Source organism: Lepisma saccharinum, chromosome 5 (genome assembly GCF_977018435.1).
Source record: "Lepisma saccharinum chromosome 5, izLepSacc3.1, whole genome shotgun sequence".
NCBI classification, from domain to species: Eukaryota; Metazoa; Arthropoda; class Insecta; order Zygentoma; family Lepismatidae; genus Lepisma; species Lepisma saccharinum.
Window position 1 is genome coordinate 40,053,359 of NC_139233.1, and position 19,732 is coordinate 40,073,090.

The following is a 19,732-nucleotide window of genomic DNA, read 5'->3' on the forward strand; positions in this document are numbered from 1 at the left end:
AATAGGTTCGAGAATATTTATTGAAAGTTTTATTTAAGTCCACTTTTTGCTCAACAGGTTCGAGAATATTTGTTGAAAGTTTTATTTAAGTTCTCTTTTTGCTCAACAGGTTCGAGAATATTTGTTGAAAGTTTTATTTAAGTCCACTTTTTGCTCAACAGGTTCGAGAATATTTGTTGAAAGTTTTATTTAAGTCCACTTTTTGCTCAACAGGTTCGAGAATATTTGTTGAAAGTTTTATTTAAGTCCACTTTTGCTCATGATAGGCTAATCGGAACTGAAGCTACAGTTTAAATTTGGATCCGAACCACTCTGCTCTCAAAAGGGGATCGAACCCGAGAGCACTGTAAAGAATGTGTTGTTGTTTCTTTGCTTTTTTATTTTACACCTCATATCTGATGTTTTAGTTTATCGTGACAGTGTGAGGAATAATAATGTTCAATAATAACTATGTATTCCAGCCCTGGACTCCTATTTTTGCAAAAAAAATATTCGCTAATCTCTAGAACATAGTTGGTTCCTGTTAACAGAACCATACATTCTTCATGTAGTGTATGTTTGAATTGATTCTGGGCGAGGTGCGGTACCCGACTGAAATTCGCCCCTGCCAACTGTAACTTCTGGATCCGCCACTGGTGTAGGGCTACTAAAGAAGAACACATGACGTCAGAGATGTGTTGTGTAACCTAAGTACAATGTTGTTGCAAGAAATTGTAAAACGTATGCATTTTTAACAATTTCTAGGTTATTTAGAACCCTGGAAACTGGCGCGCGGCAATTTTTGCGCATTCTACGGACTCGGGAAAAATATCGGCCAATATCTGCGATTAAATTCCAACCAATACTTTTCGATACCGATACCACTGGTATCTGTATCGGTTCAGCCCTAGAGAGAGAGAGGAGGGCGGGGGATAGGAGATGAAGAGAACCTATCTTAAGATCAATCTCCACACGACTTTCGCACGCCACCATCAATCTTGATTCGTGCACCTGTCGTATTGAAGGCTGGAACAGTTGGGGTAAGGTGCTTAGCTACCAATGTCCAAGGTTTCTTCTCGTAAATCAATCAATCAATCCGTCCTCAGCCTATGAAGAAACGAAGTTTGTACATACGACAAGTTTTTTTTTTCATATTAAAAGATGAAAATTGTTGTCATTGCACAAATTGCATTGGGTATTTTTGCTTTGTTGGTGCATCACTTCACTGTCCTTGACAAAATGGAACAGGTTAGCTTTTCAGTCAGGGAAGTCGAAAGTGACTGACCTTTATGCAACCATCTTTGCAGTACGGTCAATCAGGTTGCATAGCTATCAGGATACTGACTCCATTGCGTGTTGCAGTGTCTCATGATTGATGGTCGAAGTGTTTACCGAGAAAGTGAGAGATTGTTCCTTTGACTTCGCTCAGGAATTTCTTACAGTTTAGGTGCACTTTCGAAGGAAATATACTGTTACAGATGAAATCTGCCCTGGGATGCGATTTTTCAAGCGTTCTCGAGCTGCAGAACACGAATTACATTTATATTTGTCGTTCAAAATGGTCACTTTTTTTACATTTTCCAAACTCTCGAATGCTACAATTTTGTGCATATAAAATGAAACAGGAATGTTACAGCGTAACAAGTACTATATCTTGGCAATTAAATATAATCCGTGGTTTAGGAGGGGCTGAATGTTGGCATAAAATAGAGCAAATCACCAGTTTCGTGGTCAAAATAACTCAGGCTCATTTAGAACTATTTAGCTTAAATTCTTACTACAGATCAGTGGCGTAGCGGACGCTCCTGCAATGTTCTCTCTCTCTCTATGCCCCTGAAATTTTATATAATCCCAGAAATTCGACACATAGTGCCTCTTATAAAAACATAGATTTACGAAACAGAAATCTGGTTCAGAGTAACATATCATACGTTGATGTCTGCAATAATAAGCAGGGGCGTGCTGGCTCAGTCAGAGAAGCCCGGGCGACTTGACATATGAGTCACCTCTGAAATGCAGAATTAATTTATTTGTTCGCAGATGGCCATCGATAAGAAGAAAATCCATCATCTCGTAACTTTATAGCTACAGCATTTTTTGTAAATGTATAGTGTGTCAATTGCCCACAGTTATTAATCCAGCAGAAAGATTCAGTTGTTCAACTAGTCGATGACTTAACGCTACACGATAAACAATTAAACCCCAAAAAATCAGTAGGAGGTGGGACACCAAGGGACAGTTTTCCGTTTGCCCTAAGGGACAGTACATCCTCTTCTGTTCCGCGGGTTATAAAGCGTATGAGTTAAATGTCATTATTATTTTGGGAGATATTGTGAAGTTCAATTTTCTTCCATATTGAAATTTTGTGGACAATTCTGTTATTTTTCAGTGTGTTTCTATTTTGTGATCTACAGTGCTCGAAATGGAAATTCCTAGTTGTGAGTATGCTGGGTTGAGTTTGGGGATCGAAAGAGGATCAACGTGGAGGAAATGAAGTGAGTGGGGATGCTTATACAAATGTATCTAGCTGGAGGGGGATGATTTATGAACATTTTTGTAACTGGGAGATAGTGCCCTCCTGCGTCCCTTCCCCCCATACACTTCAAGCACTGATGATCTATTAATAAAACAGGTCTTGTTTCAACGAAAATGTATGTTTGGTGGCATATCGAAAAGAAATGGCATAGCTAAAATTATGATTAATAATATCGAGGTGCACAAACATTAAAATAAAACACTGTATCCGCTGTGTCAACTTCATTTTGTGTGTCAAGTCCTTCCGATCGGCCTTTTATTGAGTGGCGTATTTTCAGTGAATGAAGTCCCATCGCCGTTATATTACCTGTCTTTCAAGACTGGGGTCTTCCTTCTAGTAGATACGAAAGGACCTTGAGATGCTGGGTTAACACCGACATTCTAGAGATTCAACCTTCAAAACTGAAATGGTAAGTGTGCCTGAATATATTACCCAGTATGCTAATTAAAAGGCGAATGTACGTGACTCTTCCGTTGAATCTTGGCTTTGCACAGAAAACGGATGGGTTTTGGAGCTGTAGGTGAACCTATCTCAAAGCCCAAAAGAGGAATGTTTACTATCCTTTAAACAATTCCTCCGAACAGTGTTCTTTTTTTTATCTCTGCGTGTATTATACGTAATTTTTAAAACAATTATATCAAGAAGAAAATGCCAGACCCTGTGGCCGAGTGGTTATCACATCACGCTGCGACGCCAAGGGTCCTGGGTTCGAATCCCGCTCGGGCTTGGTTGTTTGTGAATGTCCTTTCATCAATTTCATCATTTCATCACTCATCCCCATCTTCGCAAATTAGCCAAGAGGCACAATACGCGAAGTAAAATAAACTCAATCAATCAATCAATCAATCAAATCAAGAAGAAAATACAAAATATCATGAACAAACTATTTGCCTGCGTGAAGCCTCGTCCCCTCCTCATCCGAGAAAGAATCCTGTCTTTCCCACTGCATTGAAGTAAAATGATTTTTTTTAAATTGCTTCTTTCAATTATTATTTATTGTATTCAGAAAACCAGGTGTAGTTTACAGAATCTACTACACTAGTATGTAAGTCGATATCAGAAAAGAGAAAGGCAGTGTATTAGGGTAAAAGTTAATTTCTTGTAAAACAATGGGGGACTAGCTGATTATTGTGCGTACGTCCGTCTCTCACTGACATTATCAGTGGTATATACGTTATAATATTATCGATTTGTTTTCACTAGGGCCCCCAATATTTTTCTTGCGGGGGAGGGATACAGATAACTCAGCTACGCCACTGCTGCAGATAGATATCTCAAATTGCAGAAACACTATTTTATTTCAGAAGAATCTGTCAACGCATTTCAAGATGCCGAACGAAAATCTGGTTTTTGCTATGTAAGGGGCGCTAAAATGGCTTTGTGCAATTTTCTTCAAAATTCTGTCTAGAATATATTTTTGTAGTATAACTGAGATTTCGGCCCGATTCGACAAGCGACGCATGTCTCTTGGGAAACGAGTCAATCAAGAGTAACGTTTCACAACGTAGTGGCATATTTACTCCAGCTTTAATTTTGTGATATTTCTAATTATTTATTAGAAACTTAAATAATCTCGTAACATAGCGATTAATTTATAAGGGTCGGTTGGTTGGAACGTGTACAGATCGCCAGTACCCCTTCACGTGTATATTGGTCGATCCCTCTGGAGTCACTACTTGCGCAGAGGAGTTGCTTTAGTTCGCATGCTGAGAGATTCACGGGACAGAGTATACTATAACTGCAATAAATTTAAATGTCTTAAGTTGAAATTTGCTTAGCAACTAGTTACGGCCGATGACTGATCTTAGTATTGTATTTGAAGGAAATTGGTCACAGCGTTTCAAAATAACGAGCTGTAAATCTACGAAATACGCTTAGTGCTGTTGAGATATTTCGTTGTTTTTTTTCTTCACCACATCACAATGCAATCATTTTCGTTTAATACCGAGCTGTATGGAATTCCCTAGTACCAAGAATTACGTTTAGACTGTTATAATAGAAATCAGCATCGATAACCTTTGGAAACTTTTGCAGGCCTGCGTAAACATTTTAATTATAGAGGGCAGATAGGTTCTATGACTTAAGTGTGCTGCAAATTCATTTGTTTATTTATGCGACTCAATGGCCGGAAACATTAGCTACCTATACAAAATTAACGTCTAAATCCTGTGACATGCTTTATTTGTGTATTTACATACTTCGCGATAGCTTTATACAGAGCATTCCCTGACATTCGCTACGAGACTCGGCGGCAAGCGGCCCGGCATCAGCGCTTGTCTTTCCCGGTGAACGGGTCCGAGACAGTCGCTTATATTAAACCTCGTAAAAAAGTTTAGAGTTCTGAATAAAAGTGGAAAGAAAAATGGGGAAATAAAGTATACAAAGACAATCCGCACACCATCCGTGAGTTAAAAGAGAGTATTGTACGAAAAATCGGGAGAATTACAATAGACGAACTTGCACGTGTAAATGCCAATTTCCTTCGGAGATGCCAGGAATGTGTTGCAGCAGAGGGACATCATTTTCAACACCTTCTGTAGTCAAGGTTAGAACACAATATGAAAACTGTAATTTTAATAGCCGACTCTAGCGACTGTCGCGGACCCCGTTCGCCGGGAAAGACATGCGCTAACGCCGGGCCGCTTGCCGCCGAGTCTCGTAGTAAATGTCAGGGAATGCTCTGTACTAATGAGAAGCCGCCCGCTTTGCTGAAAGAAGGCGAGAGGTGTAGGAAAATAGCAGGTTTAACTAATTTCTATGTTCCGGAAATGCTGGGTTCAGTGTTCTTACAAATTTGTGCACATAAATTTGAGTTCTTTAGTAATTTAGTAAATTTATTGTGCTCCAGCAAGGAATCAAAGTATTATCATACATTGTGAGGTACAAAGCAGTGCGAGTTGAACGATTCAGGTTTGCAATTGAGATTTTACAGAAAACAAGCACGCACTCAGAAAGCATCTATCCATTGTTACAGGTTTTCCTGGTAGAACTAGTGAATCCCCCACCACCACCTGGGATTGAACACTTACCTTTTATCCTAACTAAAACGACATCGAAGGTACACATTCATTTCTTTCACAAATAAATTACATGTCCATACATATTCGTTTTCATTCCAGTAATAACTAGAGTTTGACTTATTGCACATGTAAAACTGAAGTCTCTTAGGCCCTCTTCAACAACTGTAGTTTGTTTCTTAAGGAATAACCGCTAGGAGTAATATCCCCTATGGGCAGGCGCGTATCTGGAAATATATTTCGGGGTGGGGTCCGATCCAAGTTGCTCAAAATAATAATATTAATGTTTAAACTAAAATAATACTTATAATTGTATTAAAATAATTAAAATAGTATTAATTAAAATATTCAAAGTAATTAATATTATATTTTAATTACATGGATAGGTAAAAAGACAGTATAAGGATAGTGATAAAACAGCACATATTCACTATGTAGTTTACGTATAGTTAAGGTCGACAAAATTTGTAAAAAATAAAAGGAAAAGAAAAAACCTACCCTGGAAAGAAAATTAATGTAAAATAGATAAAGAATTGCATATTTTTTGAATATCAAAAATGATGTTAGATCCAGTTGACGAAAAGCAAAATTCCTGATAGCAGTAATAAATCTTGCATAAATATTCTTTGGTATTGTCATTCAAAGTCGTGTGACCCCAATACAATCCTTGCTTTCCATTAAGTTCGGCGGATATAAATAACCCTAGATGAAACAAGTATATTTTCGTTACTTAATTTTATTTGTCTTATTATGGAGTTATAATATTTAGTAAGTCTTTCGAGGGGTCGGACACCCAGGACCTCCCCTAAATAAGTCCTTGCTTATGAGGCCACTAGGGTGGGCAAAGCGGCTTCATGTGACCACCACAATCTAGCAGAAATTAGTTGGTAAAAGAACAACAGCCCCATTGAGCAAGTGTAAATTGCAGTTGGTAATAAGAAGCGAAAATAGCACAATTGTAATTGTAGTGAAAACTCTACATCAAAAGTTTATTTCTGGTATTTTTCAATATCTATAGGATTGTAAATGTTCTAGATGTGTAAACAGAGCATTGGCAACATTGCAACTGTGGTTTGAGTATCGGAGATATTCGAGTGTAAGTTGGAACTTGCAGCTATCAAATAGCAATGCAATATTTCGCCTGCTATCAGAAATACGTTGGCACAACCTCGCCTTCGGTTTGCCTAAACAAAATATTCTATTCAATACTCGTTGGTGCGAACAGGCACGTATCCAGGAATTCCTTTCGGGCGGAGCTAAATACCATTTTTTAATGGGGTAAAGATAGAACCTCACAATTGTATGTTTAAGGCAGTGGTGGCAATTGGGTTCCAAAACTGGGGGGGGGGGGGGGGTACAAGGAAAGTTTACTTTTTCTTGGTAGACAAGGCTTAGCATTAAGAGGCCATGGTGATAGTGTGGAGCCAAAAATATGGACAGCAACTATCCCCTAAATCGTCGCCACTGTTTAAGGCTGTCATTATAATCGGAACATATTTTACCAATTGACCCCTATGTTTCCATGCACTAACATTGTGTGTCGGAACCATCACAGTATGTGTGCATGTCCATTTCTTCTCATCAGGCATCAAAACATCAATATACCAGAAGTGTTTTTATGAAGCTGTGGCGTACGTAACAGGGTTGGTTGGGTCATAACCCTATTTGACCCAGTATTCCTTAAAAAAGAAAATCAAAGACAGGAAAAGATGGAAAAATGAGGACTGACCACCAAAACATAGTATGCGCAGCCCTTCTCCCTTCCGAAAATCCTGGGCACGCCTCTCTTTATCTCGGACACATTTTTTTTTAAAATCAACTCGCCAGAAGTTTTTATCATTTCGTATTGGAGACTGAAGTAAGATGCGTTCTTTCTGCAGGTTTGGATATTATTCTTTATGGCGCTGTCGCCTGCCTTCGCACCTAACCTTAACAAAGCCCTAATTTTCCATCCTTGTGACTAATCTTCAAGACGTAAGAAGATTTCAGACTGAAGGGACACGCGATACATGTTGTTTGGAATGAGCCAATCAACAGCAACGTTTCACACCGTAGCGACACAAAAGGCCGTACAAACCTACTTTCGACTTGTAAAATCCTCAGGCGACACGGTGTGAAATCTCCCTTAGTAGGCCACTGTCATCGTCACCTAGATGTGGTAGCTCTTGTTGACACAGAAGAATAAATTCTCCTCAACCGGTGGGAATGCCCCTCAGTCTTCTTTCTCCTTTATTATCTGTGCTGGTTCACTATACAGGCAACATCTTATGATTTGACATACACAGGACATGTACTATGTAGACATTTGAAAGAAAAATCCGTCGAAGTCAAGGGTGGCTTGGTGACTCATGGACACTGACTGATCACTAATCGACTGTATGAACTGAAGTCTCATTAACCGATTCTGTTGTACAGATTAATCGGGAAATTGAAGCCGCGTATTTATATCCTCATTATATTCTAGAACGTTCCGCAGATAAAACGATTCGTAAATATTGCCAGTAGTTCAACTCCTTCTCTTATTCAAATCTCGCGCTTTCAAGAGATTAAAAATTACAACGAATCACCCTACGTCTGGTGCTGCTTTTGTTGTGCAGCTTCCAAATGCTGACAAGTCTCTATAGTGCTCAAGTTCGCTGGGACAACATCGAAAGCTCAAGAAAAGTTTACATGCAATATTATCAATAGCAGGGTTATAGAACATTCACCGTCTTGCCTTGATAAGTATTTTCCCCCTTAAATTATCGTCACATTATTCAAGAAGCCATAAACCTAATTTTATCTAGTGTAAACAGAAACATTTCCGGAGAGGGCTCCAACCCCCTGATCTCCACCTTGGATATGTGCTATTAACAATAACAGGATTATAGAACATTCTCCGTCTTGCCTCGATAATTATTTATTTCCTTAAATTATCGTCACATTATTCAAGAAGCCAAAAACCTAATTTTATCTAGTATAAACAGAAAAATTTCCTGAAGGGGACTCGAGCCCCCTGATCCACACCTTAGATACGTGGTATTAACAATAACAAGGTTATAGAACATTCTCCAACTTGCCTCGATAATTATTTCTCATTAAGTTATTGTCACATTATTCAAGAAGCTAAAAACCTAATTTCATATAGTGTGAACTGAAAAATTACTTAGAGGCAGGGCTCGAGCCCCCCGTACCCCACCTTGGATACGTGCTATTATCAATAAGAGGGTTACAGAACATTCTCCGTCTTGCCTTGATAATTATTTCTCTCCTTAAATTATCGTCACATTATTTTATTTCACGCCAAAAGAAACCAAAAACCTCATTTTATCTAGTGTAAACCGAAAAATTTCGGGGGGGGGGGGCTCGAGCCTTTAAGTCCCCCCCCTAGATACGTGACTGGATGCGATTGCATATCTATGCTGTTAAAGGCAGGCAGCACTGATCATGCTCACTGAACTGATCCCCTTCCATATTTTCGTCCTGCAGATACTGATGTAGTATTGAACATTGCAAGCTTTGGAGGGTTAATTTTCATTCGGGAACAGTTGCTACCTATCTTTTACCCAATAGTCCAGCCTCCAGCGCCTTTACACACACTTCACACCCTCTTTCCTATTATGTATACAAACAAAAAAATATATACTTTCAGCTACTTTACCTTCCGTCGAAAGCGAGAACTACTTATATACAAATACTCAGTTACTAACAACAAACCGGGTTTCCTCTCTTTCTTGCTACAGAAAACATTTTCATTAAATCTTCCCTTGTACATCTGAAAAACATCTTCACCGGAGCCTTTGAATTATTCTCTTTTGACAATGCCCTTCCCGTTGTGTACACACACAAAAATTCTTTCATTCCCTGGCCTCCCCAATGGCGCAGTAGCGTCGCTGCTTTGTAATAAAGGGGTCTTGGGTTTGATACCCGGGGGAGGTACATAGTGGTTCAGATCCCACTTTAAACTGTAGGTTCGGTCTCGATTAGCCTTATTGTGCATAAAGTGAACTTAGAACACCAACTCAATCAAAATCAATCTTTCATTTTTTATCTTCCACTAGCCTCCGTGGCGGAGCTGTTAGCACAGCATGCTATGTTGCCAGGGATCCCTGGTTCGAATCCCATCCTGGGCATGGGTGTTCTTTGTAAGTGTTCATCAATTTAGTCATAGCATCACTCATCCTCACCTTCGCGATTAGCCAAAAGTGGCAGAAATGCGAGGTAAAATAAACCAAATCAATCAATCTTTTATCTTCCCTCGCAGAAATACCTCAAGCTAAAACATTTTTTTTTTTTTTAGATACTAAACACACAAATACCCAAGCTCAGTAAACACAGTAAAGAGCAAAAGAAGGAATGGAATAGCTTACATTAGTAGTGATCAAAACATTTTACTCAGATTGTATAATTCCATTTCTGCTACTCCATCTCCTGATTTGTCATGTTGGTGAGCTACCAAAAAGAAAAGATCCGATTTCTCATTCTGAAAATATGCTCTCTTCAGCAAGACTTTGGTACGGTGATATGGTAAAGTTACAATGAAATACTTATTATTAATACACTGTAAACAGTATTCGAATGTTGAGTTTATTTTGCATTGCTCTTCTACGACTTTTTGCCAATTACAAGGGGGGGGGGCATCCACGACTATTCTGCTGAGCAATTTAAGATTTGAGAAACCATAAAATTATTCTCTATTTCTTTGTTCCTCAGGTCCTAGGACGTTAACAAAAACTGCCCTCAAATAGTAAATTTTAAAAACCTAAAAATTTTGGGGGAGGACAAGTGCTTGCCCCCACAAAGTTACGCTTATGATCGCAACAATGGGGATGAAAACTGACGAAACGGATGAAGGGACAATCACAAACCCATATGGATGACACACCACAATTCTCACAGAGGATTTTCTTGGCTGAGGGTTCAGGCACGGTGCCAGAGCCTAATCAGTCTGCAAAGTTGTTGCTCATGATGTATTACGTGGAGGATAGTTTGGCATTTAAGTGCATTCAGTTAGTCAACCTTACACCCAAGTATTTTTAAGGGTGGTAGTCAGCTGCTAAAAAGCATGCCATTATGAGTGTGATATTAACTCAGCCCTTTTTATATCTATAAATAAATTTATATCACAGAAAACAAAACATAAGACAACTTTCAGGTTCTGAAACAAAAATAACTATTCCAAGCTTAGTACAATCTTTTCTTTTTATTTCCATCATAGTCACAAAATCCAGGACCTAGGCAGAATGCTGAGTATACTGTGGCAACATGAAATCTGTTTTGATATTTTCCCAATGGACTAGAATACAATGAGACTAGACACACACACAACTATACATTCTCTCATGCACAGTCCATTTTGTTGCTTACGCTGTATACAACAGGGCCTTAGGGGATTTGTATTTTACTTTCGGTCACACATCCTTTCGTCTACATTCTTACATACAAATACACATATATACAATCATGCAAACAGTTCGTGTTCACATTTCTTTGTTATCTTACAGTAACCTGGTATCACGCAATACTGTGTTGTGATTCTGCCACATGCCTTTCACTTGATTTACTACTTGAATGATGGGTTTAAACTAGGGACGGGCACTTGAATCCAATATTTGAACATCAAATCCAGAATCTAATATCTGTTTATTAAATCCTGGATCCAATATTCAAATACCACATCCTGGATCCAATACCCAAATACCAAATCCTGGATCCAATACCCAAATACCGAATCCTGGATTCAATATCCAAATACCAAAGCATTGATCCAATATCCAAATTTTGAATCATTAATTCAGTATCTAAATCCTGGTTGCTATATCCAAATACATAAATCCAGAATCCCATATCTGAATTCAGATCTGCCCATTCATAGTTCAAACACTCATAATTCTCACTTAGAAGAAACCCATAGATCCCTGAAGAGAGAGGAAAAGTGGTCCAATATGATCCTGTTAAAATAAATTTCTCCATACATGCAACACTTGCAGTATTGTTTGATTGGAAGCGATTGTTTCCAATACATAATCTGGTTCAGTTACCTAACATTTATTTCTACTCTCTCAACAATTTAACAATCTCACTAAACACAATAAGAAACAAAGCTTAATTTTTAAATAGAAGAAATTTGTTTCTATTAGCAAACTCGTAAAATATTTTGTTAACAGTGTTCTCTAACATTGCAATACACTCCCAATGAGCTTCACCAATAAGAGAGTACAAACATTCCCACCACTGTAACTGTTCATATCTGACAAGCAATATGTCCTCTCTCTTATTTGAGCATCTTTTCTCTCAAAAAATTTGGGTATTTTTCTAACGTTTTTCAAATAAGAAAAAACATAATAGGTAAAGCCATGAATTTCATTTGAGGATACTACCATGCAAAATACATAAATAGTATAACTTGAAGTGCATGATTGTAGATCATAGTGAAACACACTTTCGGCTCCTTTTCTCCATAAATCGAAAGCGCTACACTGTTATTGAAATTTTGAGTTCCATCAATTAAACACGACCATTATTTTTATATACGACACGTTGTTAAGTGCAGCTGCACTAATATTATAAGTGCTTACATACTGACTGAATATTTAAAAATAGCCAAACAATATAAATTATTAAGTACTAATACATATATATAACAAATGCACTGAAGTGTGCAATTATGAAAACACTAATATATTTATGAGCTAGAGCAATGTAACAAGGTAGTAAAAAGTTCAATTTCAAAAAAACAATTATGCACAGAAATGCATGTAAAAAAATCAAAACACTTCCACAGTTTTCAAAACTAGCCAATCTGGCCATTTTACAATTTTAGTTGGGTGAATATTTGCCAATGCATGTTGATGAAGCCCTTTGAGTGAACAGTGAACTTTTAACACTTCATACTCTTCTGTAAACTAATTACTTTTTGAGTTTACTATTAACAGAGAATTTACATTAAAAAAACAGTTGGAGCTAGGATAAGAGAGTTGGTAACTCTGATAGTACAACAGAATATCTGCTTCTCACATTAGTCCCTTTCTGAAAGGAACCTATATACACATACAAGAATGTCTTCTTTCAGTTTCACCATAAAGAAAGTACACATGTCCTAAGCTAATTGGCCTAGCTATCTACACCTAAGTCAGTGCCTTCTTAACCACAATCAACCTCGATTTGTGATACAAAAATTATAACTGTCACACATGTGTTACAACATTTTTTTTGGTCAATAGAATGAAATAAAGATATTTCTTCTTCACAAGGCTTACTCTATGGAAGATAATGTCTTTCAAAATGTACCTTCACCATTGTCACTAGTGAAATTCATCATAGGTATGACATACAAATTAAATTTGCTGTTCATATAGTCTGTTATGTGATATTTATCGCACATACATTTAAAAAAAAAAGTATATTATTCACAGGTAAGCATCAAAAACATCTTTTATTCCACAAAATATATACCTTTTATTCAGTTAAATATATTGAAATAGTGGCGTTGGAACTGAGGGAGTAAGGTGACATGTACATGTTATGTTTCTAATATGTTGGTACGGTAATCTTCTGTTCGTTAGAGTTTGTATCCCTGATTAGATTTATTTTCAGTTTGTGAAATCGTTTTTGTTTACTTGGAAGGAATTTCAGTTTAAATTTGGTTTTAAAATTATAGCATGATAATAGTTGCAAATAATTGCAGTGACACCTGTAGTATAAATTCTCCATTATACTGAAAATATAATAAATGGTGGTATGATGTGGTAACTGCACATTTGCTTTTGTATGCATTTATACTAGCATACCTTACTAACACACTCAATTGTTTTCTCAACATCAGTGTAAAGTGTATTTACACAAATTCTTAACTCATAACTTACATTAGTGAAAACTACAAGTGTTGTAATATCACCCTAATAATTCAGGAAAGTATTGGTGTGTTAGGTATAATCACCTAATTATATAGGTCTTCCCAAATAAATCATAGGTAATGTTGTCTGTTGTATAGGTAAAGTTCCCCGTGCACTTTGCACCAAGCCATGGGGCACATATGGGGAATGGGGGATAGGATTCCACACATTCTTCGATATCAGTCATTTTGGAGGTGATGTGATCAGCACCATATTCCAGCCACCTTTATCACCAGGTACCTATTTATTTGGGGCTGGGTGAGCCCCAGAGCTGCTTTTCTGCAGGGACAAGGCTAGAAAAATTCCGACCTTAAATTATGCACCCCAGGAAACAAACCCAAGTCTCCCTTATGGCAGTCAGACACCCTACCAACTAGACCATCGTGGCTCCTTATCTATTGTGATATGCAATTATTATGATACACTGCATTTCTTCTTTCTTCATAAGAACTAAATTTAGATAGATGCTGCCATCTATTATCATTTCTAGAACACAGATCTTCTACAACAGATGGCACTGCAATTATTTAGAACTTAATGATTTTCCTGATATGTTTTTCCCATCAGAATGTACGCTTTTTATGTGGTATATTAATACCAGAAATATATTTTAATTGTTAATCTTATCTTAGAGGTAGATACTATTTAACATCACTACTTTTCATAATCCTTGTGTTTTTAGCCAATATTCTGCCAAATGATAGAATGACAAAACACTGATTATGTTCCAAAAAAAAAAAGTCATGTTTTGAGCACATATTTGGACCTAGTTTCTTTGTACGGAATATCTATCTATGCTGGAAAAAAAATAGTTCATTATATTTGGTGGATGAAAATTTATAATTTTAAATATATTAAAAAGCTGTTACAAGCTACATAAAATATTTAATTTACTTCTGTAGATTAAAATCTTTGATTTAATAATAATACTATTTGGCTAAAGCCTCAGACTTTTAAGTTTTCATGAATGTACAATGAAGTCCACATCATACACAAGTCAATTGTTTTATAAATATAGTAGCAAAGCCTCTAATATGCCATTTAGAAAATATTAATGGTCCAGATTTGAAGGCACACTTGGAAAAAATATAAGATTATGTATGTACATGTAATTTCTTATTTTGCTGCACCACTTAAAACATCATAAGACCAGCTACTGTATATTTATCTTTGGAGTTATCCTTTCTTTGCTTTTATGCCTTGGTGGTTAGGCCAGTGCTGGTCACGATATGATGGGCAGTTATATTGTAAGTGAATGTTTCATGTTTGCAAAATTTCTTGTTATGAAAAGTTCTCATATATTAGGGTGGATCAAATGAAAACTGAATAGGGGCCACTGAATGAAATCAAGAAGGTTTATTTCAAACGTAATCTCCAAGTTACACAGGCACTTGTCCCACTGTTTCACCAAGTGGTGAATACCCTGCTTTTAGAACTCCTTTGGCTGAGATCGGAACCAGTTGCGAGCATTGTCCATAACGTCATTGTCCGAGTGGAAGCGCCGACCCTTCAATGCCCTTTTCAAAGGACCAAAGATATGGAAGTCGCATGGCGATAGATCAGGGCTATACAGTGGGTGTTCCAACACTGTCCATCCAAACGTCACCAATGGGTTCTTTGTAACAGCTGACGTATGTGGCTGCACGTTGTCATGCAGCAAAATCACTCCAGAGGACAAAAGGTCGGGCCATTTGGCGTTGATTGCTGCCTGACTGCCTACGCATATCATGTGCTCACATGCGACTATCTAGGGTGAGTCCATTATGCAGTAAGGTTTCCTTCCTTACCTCCTACTCTACCTCTACACAGGATTGTCGCCACACACATACATAAATATAACCCAATACATTCACTGTTCCATTTTAATTTGATCCACCCTCATATATTTGCAAAGACCCTCTTAATAGTTTCAAAATGGTTTTGGAATCCTCAATTTGAAAGTTTGATTGTTTAGCATTAGTATATTAGAATTTTGACCCTTCCTTTACAAAACTAACAGTACACTTTGGAACAGTGGTTGTAGTAAAAATTGTTAGGTGGGGAGATGCTTACTTGAATCTTGACGCTAACTGTGGGATGGTCCTATGTTTAACAGGGTGACAATGTGACAGCTGAAGGATGTTTTGTGTAAATGAGGGTTGATGATTGAAGTAGGCAACACTGCATGGTGGATATTGTCCATATCGTGTGGAGCAATGACTATTCTTGCTGTTGCTCACTGTACCTTTCTTACATGCAGCACCAGTGCAAATCGAAACTATTGGCTTAACATATTGTTCTTCATTTTCTTTCTAAACATTAACTTTTCTAGCAGAAACCACATTGTATTAACATACGCACACCAAAGAGAGAGGAAAGAGGGGGGAGGGAGATATGGAGTACAAACCCATCTTTGGACTTAATTTTCTTGAACAATGTAAGTCCATAAAATTACTTTGATCTATTTTCCTACTCTTCGTTATGGTATTCAAAATGCTTTTTAGCAGCTGAACTCTCTGCCATTAAACTATTTCTTCATGTGCTCATGGTTTTCGATGTCTACTGTCAACCATCAACCTAAAATTGGGAGGAAGCCAGTTTGTGAACAAAGTACACAGGACTTCACAAATGTGTACACAGTACAGTGTCGTGAAAATTATACAAAATGAACTTCTTTCAAATACATTTAAAAGTTATTATTAATTCAAGAAGTGGCAACAGCATGTGCACAAGCATTGCTTCTCTTTTTTCCACTCACAAACATAATACTTTTTCCTCATTTCAAATTGGTACAGGAACTGTTTATCATTTAAGGAACAACAGGTTGTTGCAAACAAGGGTTTATAGCTGCCTTGTTCCAAGCATGTTGATGTTAATACTCATACATTACTACATTAATGATTAGTTGAAGTATTACATAATTTCAATGATAAAAGAAACCAACACACATCTTCAAGCAAAAGATAGAAACATCCAAAGATAAAATATAGTAGTAGAACAAAGAAGCATGTTTTGCATCTTTACAAGAAATAGTTTCAGAATCCATTTCACATTTTGCAATGGAATAAAGCTTCCAAGGAATTTTTGACACTTATGCGATCTTATCAACGTTTGGCACATTGAAAAAAAAGTTCTGCAAGGTGGACAATGATTGGAAGTGTTTGGTCTCGTAGGCACATCTTGTTTGTGGGCTTTTGGCTGACCAAAGGCAACTGGCAGACCTGGATATATTTCCTCAGTAAAATATATTCTGTTATTCAGTCTTCAGACATTGTGTATGCTTTTTGGTCAGTTCAGATAGTGATACAATGAAAGAACAAGCATTATGATTTCAGTACGTATAATATGAATAAGTTCTCATACTGTTACAACAAATTGTTTCAGTGTCAATAATTATTTGGCAACTATGTATTCTTTGGACAATTAACTTGCTAAGTGAAAAGTATTTCAAAGTTTAAATCTCTCAAATTCTCTATCGTAATATTAGATGACGATGCATGAACAAATTGATATGTCAATGCATTTAGCAAAATGGTCCATTTTTCTTATGGCGGGCACATATTCACCTTGGACATTATATGTGTCATATAAAAGCTACACGAGCATGTTGTGAAAAATGAAAATGGTGTTAAATATACTGCACAAATATGCATGCATGATAAAGCTCTTGCGTTGACTTTGGATACAAATTTAGATACAAAAATAAGCTTGATAAATACTATTAGATATTTGGTAGTTGTATCCATCGTAGAAAAATCTCTTGCAATATTCCATAGAAATGGTCATTTGGGAACAAAAACAAAAAATCACTCAAATTTTGTTTTCACATTCTCCTGATATGAATTGTTCCAACGCCACTGATATACAGAACGGATAATACTTGGCCTGACACTGAACTGTATTAGTAAATGTTACAATTGGATATTATATACTGAATCCAAACAACGTTGTTACAATATAAACAGAATTAGTTTTCAGTTGTTGTACCATCACAATACAATTACAGATAAAAAATAAATTTGCAGTTAACATTCACGAGATGCCAAGATATTTTCCATACAAAGTAATACAAGATGTATTTGTTAACTCTGTGTTGATATGCCTACGTTGAACTGACAAAACCCTGTACAGGTCACAAAATATATGTATATCTGCATTACAAACTATATTGTAAACCTTCCTCCTCTTGTTAAATATCGCTACTAGCTGAACATTAGGATATTATTAACATATATATCTTACAAAGAAGTTAATACTCTTTCATTTAATGTTTTTCTTTAAAAGTTATGCACATTTATAACAATGCGTTACATGGGCAATGACTATAATGATACTCTTTTAGTTTGTTGAGAATATAGTTAATTTCTTTTATGAGATCGAAATGTTGAACACAAAGATCAAGCACAAATATCTGTGTAACTGAGGTTTATATGGAGGAATACTCTTCTTTGTGGATGGTCCATTCATCGTAATGTTCCGTATTTGTCAGAGAGCTGCTTCTGAAAGGAAACACATTTCTTGTTACAAGACTGTTATTGCAATGTGAAGAGAAAATTCAAGTCTAATTCAAAGCAATGGTGTATTTAATGAGGACTGTTAGACGTAAGCCCTACAAAATGTCCTAGAATCAAAAGTTATACAATTTCATCATCCCATACGCAGGAAACCTCTCTGCAGTCATCTGCCACATTCTTTCAAAGCACAACATCAAGACTATCCACAAACCGCCACCAAAAGTCAGAAGCAGACTTCGAAACCCGAAAGGCGACCTAGGACAGAAGAGACCCGAGGTTTATCATATCATCTATTACTATGGTAAAGCCTACATTGGACAAACAGGGAAGACAATCGAACAGCTTGCAAAGAACACGCCAGCTACATCAATAATTTTCATCCCGTAAAATCAGGGTTAGCAAAACATTCCATCCATGAGAGCCATATAATTGACTTCACAACTACCAAGATAATCAATAAGTCATCCAATTACTGGGACCGAGTCATCAAAGAAGCAATAGCCAATAGCAAAACCTCAACAAGGATATGGGACTCGAACTGGACCCAGCATGGTTACTGACAGTCGACTGGGAGCACGACTGACCCTTCCCCTACACACACACACACCAAATACATAAAACCTTACCCTGACGCATCTCCGAACTTCAATCCCTGAAGATGAGTGAGGGTGATCTGAGCTCTCAAAAGTTCAGAAGCCCATCTGGAAATCACCTGGTTGATATCCAGAGAAAACCTATTCATCAAAGAGTATTGTTTATCACCAGCTGAAACTTAACAATGTTTGACTATTGCTCAGGAACATGTCCTGAATATTTATATAGGGCATGCTGACTATGCTCGCAATGGCAGCTGAGGGGACCCATGTCTAAGTTTACCGATAGAAATCATCTTCAAATTGAAAATAATTGTGTTTGAGGCAGTTGCACACTTAGCCAAAAATAACATACTTCATGCACTGCAACTCCAGTTCTTCAGATATGTAAGGTACAAACATTGTGACACACAAAAACCAGAAGGAGATTGATGTACTTCTTGATGGACATCTCAAGGCAGCATCAGATGGCAAAGCATCAAATCTGTAACCAACATCTACAGAAAACCAGTACATGCATACCCTCTCCAATTAAGCAAAATGCAAACATATGGTTAAACCTTTTCCAAGGAACTATCTACTGCGGATAGATTTACGGAACGCATTAATTATGAAACTCGGGGGGGAAGGGGGGGCTTACTGTACAGAATGCCAGGGGCACTGTGGAGTGGTTGTTTAGAGCACTAAATTGTAGTAAAACAACAGGTCTGTTGTAGGTTTGATCCTGACCATGGGCAAAATAAATTGCTCACCGGAAGACAAGAGAAGAGGTGCTCTCTTGAAATGTAGTGTTAAAAGATGTGTAAGTAGTAGAGGCAGTAGACAATGGAATATGTCCAAGTGATAATTCATGAAGACCTATTGTTAGTAACATTCAAAGAATTACATGGCGTGTTACATTAATAGCACTTGACAGACTCTAAAACAACCTATCCCACCACTGGATTTGCCAAGTACATCAAATAAAGCATTCATACAATCTGAAAAGTATACACCAGGCACATAGACTTGCACTCTACTTTGACACAAAAATTAAAGTAGCACATGCAATTATGCACTTTCTGCATGAACTAAATAGTGACAGTGGACAGGCACAGCACATCTGAATCCATTTACTCCAACAGCTAGTTCCAAGTAGTAGTAGATGATGCAGGCAAGTGCAAGGCTCCCAGCAGCTCAGCAAAACAATTCACACCAGAAGCCTACCTTATTCTTTTAAAAAATGGCTAACAGGTCCTAC

The 19,732-nt window shown here is 37.2% G+C and overlaps 1 protein-coding gene across 8 annotated transcripts in view; it reads right to left on the reverse strand.

Moving 5' to 3' along the window:
- Nucleotides 1-10,695: 10,695 nt before the first annotated feature.
- The window catches only part of LOC145987783 (synaptotagmin 1-like), a 321,930-nt gene continuing 312,893 nt past the window's right edge, over nucleotides 10,696-19,732 (reverse strand). For 7 of the 8 annotated variants that reach the window (XM_083122473.1, XM_083122478.1, XM_083122474.1 and 4 more), the window contains one exon: nucleotides 10,696-17,884. The gene's annotated coding sequence lies outside the window, so the exon portion shown is untranslated. The remainder of the gene's footprint in view (nucleotides 17,885-19,732) is intronic. The other variant, XM_083122477.1, reaches the window with a different exon arrangement.